Source organism: Carlito syrichta, unplaced genomic scaffold, assembly GCF_000164805.1.
Source record: "Carlito syrichta isolate Samal-C Ts95f unplaced genomic scaffold, Tarsius_syrichta-2.0.1 Scaffold316894, whole genome shotgun sequence".
NCBI classification, from domain to species: Eukaryota; Metazoa; Chordata; class Mammalia; order Primates; family Tarsiidae; genus Carlito; species Carlito syrichta.
The window spans coordinates 177,198-183,504 of record NW_007260990.1 but is presented as its reverse complement, the minus strand read 5'-3'; the positions used below and the strand labels follow the sequence as shown (position 1 = coordinate 183,504).

Sequence of the window (6,307 nt, the reverse complement as noted above, 5' to 3'; positions counted from 1 at the left end):
AGGCGGGTCTCGAACCCGCGGGCTCAGGCAATCCACTCACCTCAGCCTCCCAAAGGCGCGGGATTACAGGCTGAGCCACCAAGCCCGGCTTGCAAGGCATTTTTAAATGAATTTGTTTATGTGCTCGACAGGTAGTCCCTATCTTAAGGCACTTGGAATAGGGCAGTGGACAAAACCACAAAAATCTTTTTGGATTCTGTTGGAGGATTTAAAAAAAAATGCATATAGCAGATGGTTATAGGTACAAAAATAAAGCAGGGGTGAGAGATTGGGAGTGTCAGGTGGGTTAGTTGTGATTCTAAATATTGGGTTTCAGCATGACTTCACTAGCAAGTCTTTGTGGTTAGAGTGATGAATTAGATGGGCCCTGCCCTCACATTGCTTCCAGGGTAGTAATGAGAACTGTTTGTTGATGAACTGTGAGGCTGGGGACTCTGCTAAATAAATATGTATGTTTCCGCCTAATCTACTGAAATAGAGACATTATCCAGAAAGAAACTGAAGCTTTGAGAGTTGAGTAAATGGCCCAAATGAATAAAACCAAGGAGAACCAGATCTTACTCCAAAGTCCATGCTCTTAAACATGACTTATACCATGTCAATTATGGACATGTTAGTTATGGAGGAATTGTCCAACTTTGGAGATCTGGTAGGTTGTGCAGTAACTTGACTAACTTATGGAGAGTCTGTGTTCCCATGAGCTTCCCCTCTGTCCTCAAGCTAGTTCTGTTTGAAAGGACTTGGGATTGTGCCCTGTGGTCATGGCAGGCAAAGAAGCTGCTTGGATACTGACTTCCAACCAGTGAGATGTGTTTGTTGTGTAGTGAGAGTGAACTCTACTCACGCCAGCAAATCGTTGACTACTTGAATTCCTGGCATTACATTTCAGAGATGTTATGCAAATTCAAAAGCATGTTATAAATGCTCATATTTAGAAGGGAATGTGAAGTGAGTGAAAGGTAATAGTGCCAAGGTCGCTGCTTATGGTGTTTATTACAGAATAGGCTGTACCTTGAATTTCCAATAGTTGCTTTATCATGATAAGAATTGATGAGCAAATGAGTATGCTGGATTGGAAACCTTTATTAAGGGTGTGGAAAGGAGGTCAGGGGTTCAGGAGTGTTCCATTTTTCTTTCTGCCTTGAGTATGCTTATGATAAAAGAGGGATGATTTTTAGCCTAGCACATCCTTTGCATCAGATATTGTTGCTGATTTAAAAATATTTGAGGTGTGTATGTAGATTATTAATCTGAAAAGTGACTATATGTTTACAACTCTGTTATTTTTTGTTGTCAGTTTCTAATGACTTTCCCCATTTAATTACTTTCAAAATAAAGTGCCGTTGATTTTTACAAGATGATTTTCTTTTTACCCATGAGAAGCTATGATTTAGACACTCGGGCTGTGAAATTTATTCTACTTATTTACTTTTTCTTTTCTTTTCTTTTTTTTTTGAGTTGGAGTCTCACTCTGTCGCCCAAACTGGAGTGCAGTGGCCGCTCCCGGCCACCGCAGCCTCGACCTGCTGGGCTCCGGCAAACCTTCCTCCTCAACCTTCCAAGTAGCTGGAACTACAGGCGCGCGCTACCATGCCTGACTAATTTTTTGATTTATTGGAGATGAGGTCTTGCCTGCCCAGGCGGGTCTTGAACCCGTGGGCTCTGGCAATCCACTCACCTCAGTCTCCCAAAGGCGTAGGATTACAGGCTGAGCCACCGATTCAAAGTATAATATACAGAAAGTATACATATGATAAGTGTACCTTTTAAAGACTTTTAAGAAACTGAACATACTTGGATAGCCAGCTTCCAGATAAAAATTTAACAAAAGATGGACATTCCAGAGGTCCCTCATCCTCTTCCAGTCTCTTCTGTCATCTCTCCCCATAGGGGTAACCACTATCCTGACTTCTAACAGCATATTTTTGTTGTGCCTGTCTTTGTTCTTTATATGAATGGAACAATTCAACTTGTACTCTTTTGCATTTGGCTTTCTTTTTTTCTTTCCATTGTTTGTGAGATTGAATTTATGGTTGAGTAGTTGCAGGGTGCTCATTCTCATTGCCATATAGTATTTCATTGTGTAGATATTCCATAATTTATTCTGTTAAAGACATCTTTGCAGCCTCCAGTTTTTGCTGTTTATGAAGAGTGATGCTATAAACATTCTTGTTATAACTTTTGGTGAACATATTTAAGAATTGTTGGGTATATACCTAGGAATGATATACTAGGTTGTAGAATATGGGTGTTTAGCTTGAGTAGATAATATCTAGTGGGTTTAGAGTTTAAATAGTTGTACCAATTTACATTTCCAATAGTGGGATTTTGTGAATTTTATTGTTGAGATGCTTTTTTTTAGGGGGTGGGTGAGAGGCACATGTTATTTTTAGGTTCATTTCAGTTCGTGTTGTTCTTTAAAAAGGAATAGTCATAGCTGCCTTGCTGATTCTTTAAAATATTAACTATTTTGTCTCTATGCACTCACACTCTCTCCTTTTTCTTTCTCTATATAAATAGATGTGTTTTATGCACGTCTATTACGCATGTGTATATGTATGTATATTCATCTTAAAAATATACTACAGTGCTTATAGATTGGATAATTATGTATTGTTATATATATTATTATATATGGATAATTATAATAATGATAGTTGGATGTCCCTTATGGGCCATCTCACTCAGGCTTCTACAGTCCCTGAATTTTCCCTGATCCTGCGTAAGCATCTCTGGTGAGGGGGGAAGCACATTCTTTTTGGGTGACCCATTCATTTGTTAAGTAATATGCTGTTGCCTCCTCAACACTGATGTGTTGTTCTGCCTCTTAACTTAACTTCTCATATAAATATCATACCCTTTTATAGGTGAGCAAAAAAAAAACCATGATTCTTGTAATAAAGTGAAATTTCTTTAGGCAAAAGTTTATGGCCTTTATTTAAACAGCCACTTTTAAACATCTGCAGGATCAAGGTCTGTGAGCAGTTTACTGCAGGGAACTTGGATGAAAAACCCCGTAGATGATGGAGTGAAAACTCAGTACAAAGTCACTTTCTTTTCTTTTTCAGGTGTTGTTCCCCTTATTTCTCAGTTTTCCTTTTGTGAACACACTTTCCCCTGCTCTCTTTAATTGGAATTAACATTGTTTAAAATGGAAATAAAAAAAAAAAGCGTTTAAAAAAATTAGACCATATTGAATAAAATGGGAAAACAGCATTGCTTTTTACGGAAAACTGACCATTATATTTCATTAAACCAATGAATATGGAAAAATTCTTCTGATGAATAATATGTGCTTGAAGATTTCTGAACTTTCAGGTGATATTAATATTCATAGCACTTCAGAATAAAAATGAGTTTTCTAGCTATAATTAATAATGTAAGATTCATGAATATTATTTAATAGATATTTTCTTTTTTTACAGGCAAGAAGAGACTGACAGGAGAGTGAAAAATGTAAGATATATTTACTTTAATGGAGATTTGAATATGTGACTTTCACTTCCATGTTCTGTAAGAAGGCAATGGATATTAAAATATACTCTGTATTGTTTTTCTAATGAAAATTTTGCCAGAAACCAACTAGGCATAAATGATAAACATGTCTAAATATGTATATTGTAATATACAGTTAGAACATATATTATCTGACTTTATGGTATAAGATGGTAGGTTACATTTCGGAAGCTGGTCGCATTGTGTTAGAAATGTGCTAAGGGCAAGTAAACACATTTTAAGATTTTCAGGGGAATCGTTAGGAAACTACCAAATGAGACTTTAAGGAAAAACACCGAATGCTTAAGGACTCTGGGTAATTGCTCATTGTAGACTCATGTAAAGTCTTCAATATTCTGTACATATTAAAAGAATATATAAAAATGTTGCAACTTTACTTTTAAAAAGTTTAATATCTTTTATTAGGAAACAGAATTCTTGACTTTAGATGTTTATTTTGTAAGGTTATTAGATAAATACCGACTGCCTGAAAAGTTTCATTTGTAGTTTTTTTTTATTTTTTTCCTTCATCATATGTACTAGTAGAGTGTATGAATGCGTTTTGGAATCTGGAGTTTTTGGGCCTAAGAACTTGCTCAGAGACAGGAAAATCTAGAATAAGATTTGTAATGACCATTCCCATAAATTCAAAAGAAAATCGACTTTTCAGCCACTTAGTAGTGTGTGCAATGAGTTATCAATAGTACTCACCTGCATTTGATCTTGCAATTTTGGTTACTAAATAGACCGATTTTGTTGTTCATGGATTTTGTTTTTTCTTTTTTTTTAAGGTTCTGATAACGTTGTACTGGCTGGGAAGAAAAGCACAAAGTAACCCCTATTATAATGGTCCCTCTCTTAATTTGAAAGCATTCGAGAATCTTTTAGGACAAGCTCTGACTAAGGTAAGAAAACGCCACCTGTATGAAATGACTATTATAATATAGTACTACCACTTCCTCTTTTTCCCCTTCTTTTCCTCCACTTCTCCTTTTCCTTTCTCCTCCTTCCCTTCTGTAACAAATATGGTGTCTCTGACTATCTTTACTCCACTCTAGATTAGGCTGAGTAGAGTTTCTCATTTGCTGTCTTTATATGAATTGAGTCTATTCTGGAGCAATTTCCAAGTTACAGAGACTTATCTTTTAATTGTAGATAACTTGACACTTGCATCTATTTCCTTTCTTAAACACTCTATATAACTTAACTGTTTCTATACTTATTATGAATGCAACCTATAGCAGATAAGTGCTTCCTGGGCTATTAACATGTATGGAAGTTACTCAGTTTTTTTGTATTAATGTATTTTGTGTCTAGGTGATTCTATCTCTAATGCCCACACTTTAATATACCCACAGTTATACTATGCCATCTGTTTTCTAAATGGTAATGAATTCTTTAGTGAAACTTGATAAGATTTTTAAGTTAGAATCCTGTGTTTTATATGCATTTTTACTCCTTTATGTACTGGAATCACTCTGACAGCCTTTGAATGCTTAAGGACCATTTGAGGAGAGCCAAGTGCCAGGACTGACCATAGTTCTGCCAAATCTTCATTTCTAAGACCCACATGAAAGTATGAACTTCTCTGTGGAGGTATTTATCTAGGCGAATTTGCTGGGCTCAGAAGATAATATGTAGTTAAAATGGTATATCACCATCAAATTAATAGTAATTGCTTCATTGTTTTTTCTGATGATTAAATAATACCATATCAATAAGGCATTTTAGCATTAGTGTCTGGCACATTGTAAGGATGCAACAAATGTTAGTTACTGTGATTGGAAGATAGAAATTGTAGGATAAAAATTATCACCTTGCCTTGCATCTACCTTGAATCATTTTGCTCGATGCCAGACACATATATTATAGAGATGGTATCATAGATCCTAGAAGGTTCAGGTATATTTCCTTTTCCCCAAAAAAATGTAAGGGGTAGATAGCACTCTATTGAATTCCTTAAATTACTTAATTCAGGTAGTAGTTGAGGTAGTAACGTATACACACCTTGTACTACTAGGTGTTGGGAAAACACTCATGACAAATGACTCAACCTCACAAAGCACATTGTCTGAGTTAGAGCAGATTGATCACTGCAATGAAGGAGGGTGAGGCTCTGATGGAGAAATTTCAGGGGCTTTGAGCATAGGGAGAGCCTAGCCTTATATTTATTTCAACTAAGACAGCGTTCGGTTAAGAACCATGTGGGACTTTGGCTTATGTCTTAGTGCTCTCGTTATAGCCATTGGTTCTTTTTATGACAGTCTGACTCAGGTTGAATAATCCTGATACAGTGTTTGTGCTAGAAATGCTCATTAAAAGCTGTTTCCTGTCAACATTTGTATACCTAACCCTGACTTGTACCCCACATTTTTATAATAAAAGAAAAAGAAAAAAAGGGCTGTTTCTTGTCACCAGTATGAAAACCAGAGTAAAATAATTGTTGATAGATAAAACTATTGTTGTGATTCCATTATTATAAAGTGGAGAAAGCTGTGAGAGGCATGTGACTATATCATATGTTTTGAATTAGTTGTATTAAAATCAAAACCACTGTGTTCATCAGATTTTTCCCATTTAAGTAGACAATGCTTACAGGCTAATCCAAAATACCAATTTAAAAAATCTTTGTTAGCCGGATTTGGTGGCTCAGCCTGTAATCCCGCGCCTTTGGGAGGCTGAGGTGAGTGGATTGCCTGAGCCCGTGGGTTCGAGACCCGCCTGAGTAGCAAGACTTCATCTCTACAATAAATCAAAACATCAGCTGGGCGTGGTAGCGCATGCCTGTAATTCTGGCTACTTGGAAGGCTGA

The 6,307-nt window shown here is 36.3% G+C and overlaps 1 protein-coding gene across 3 annotated transcripts in view; it reads left to right on the top strand.

Annotated features, from left to right (window-relative positions):
- Positions 1-6,307, top strand: part of LMO7 (LIM domain 7) — a 127,017-nt gene that overhangs the window by 63,400 nt on the left and 57,310 nt on the right. For all 3 annotated transcript variants that reach the window (XM_021707375.1, XM_021707374.1, XM_021707373.1), the window contains exons 4-5: positions 3,426-3,456; positions 4,287-4,400. The gene's annotated coding sequence lies outside the window, so the exon portion shown is untranslated. The remainder of the gene's footprint in view (positions 1-3,425; positions 3,457-4,286; positions 4,401-6,307) is intronic.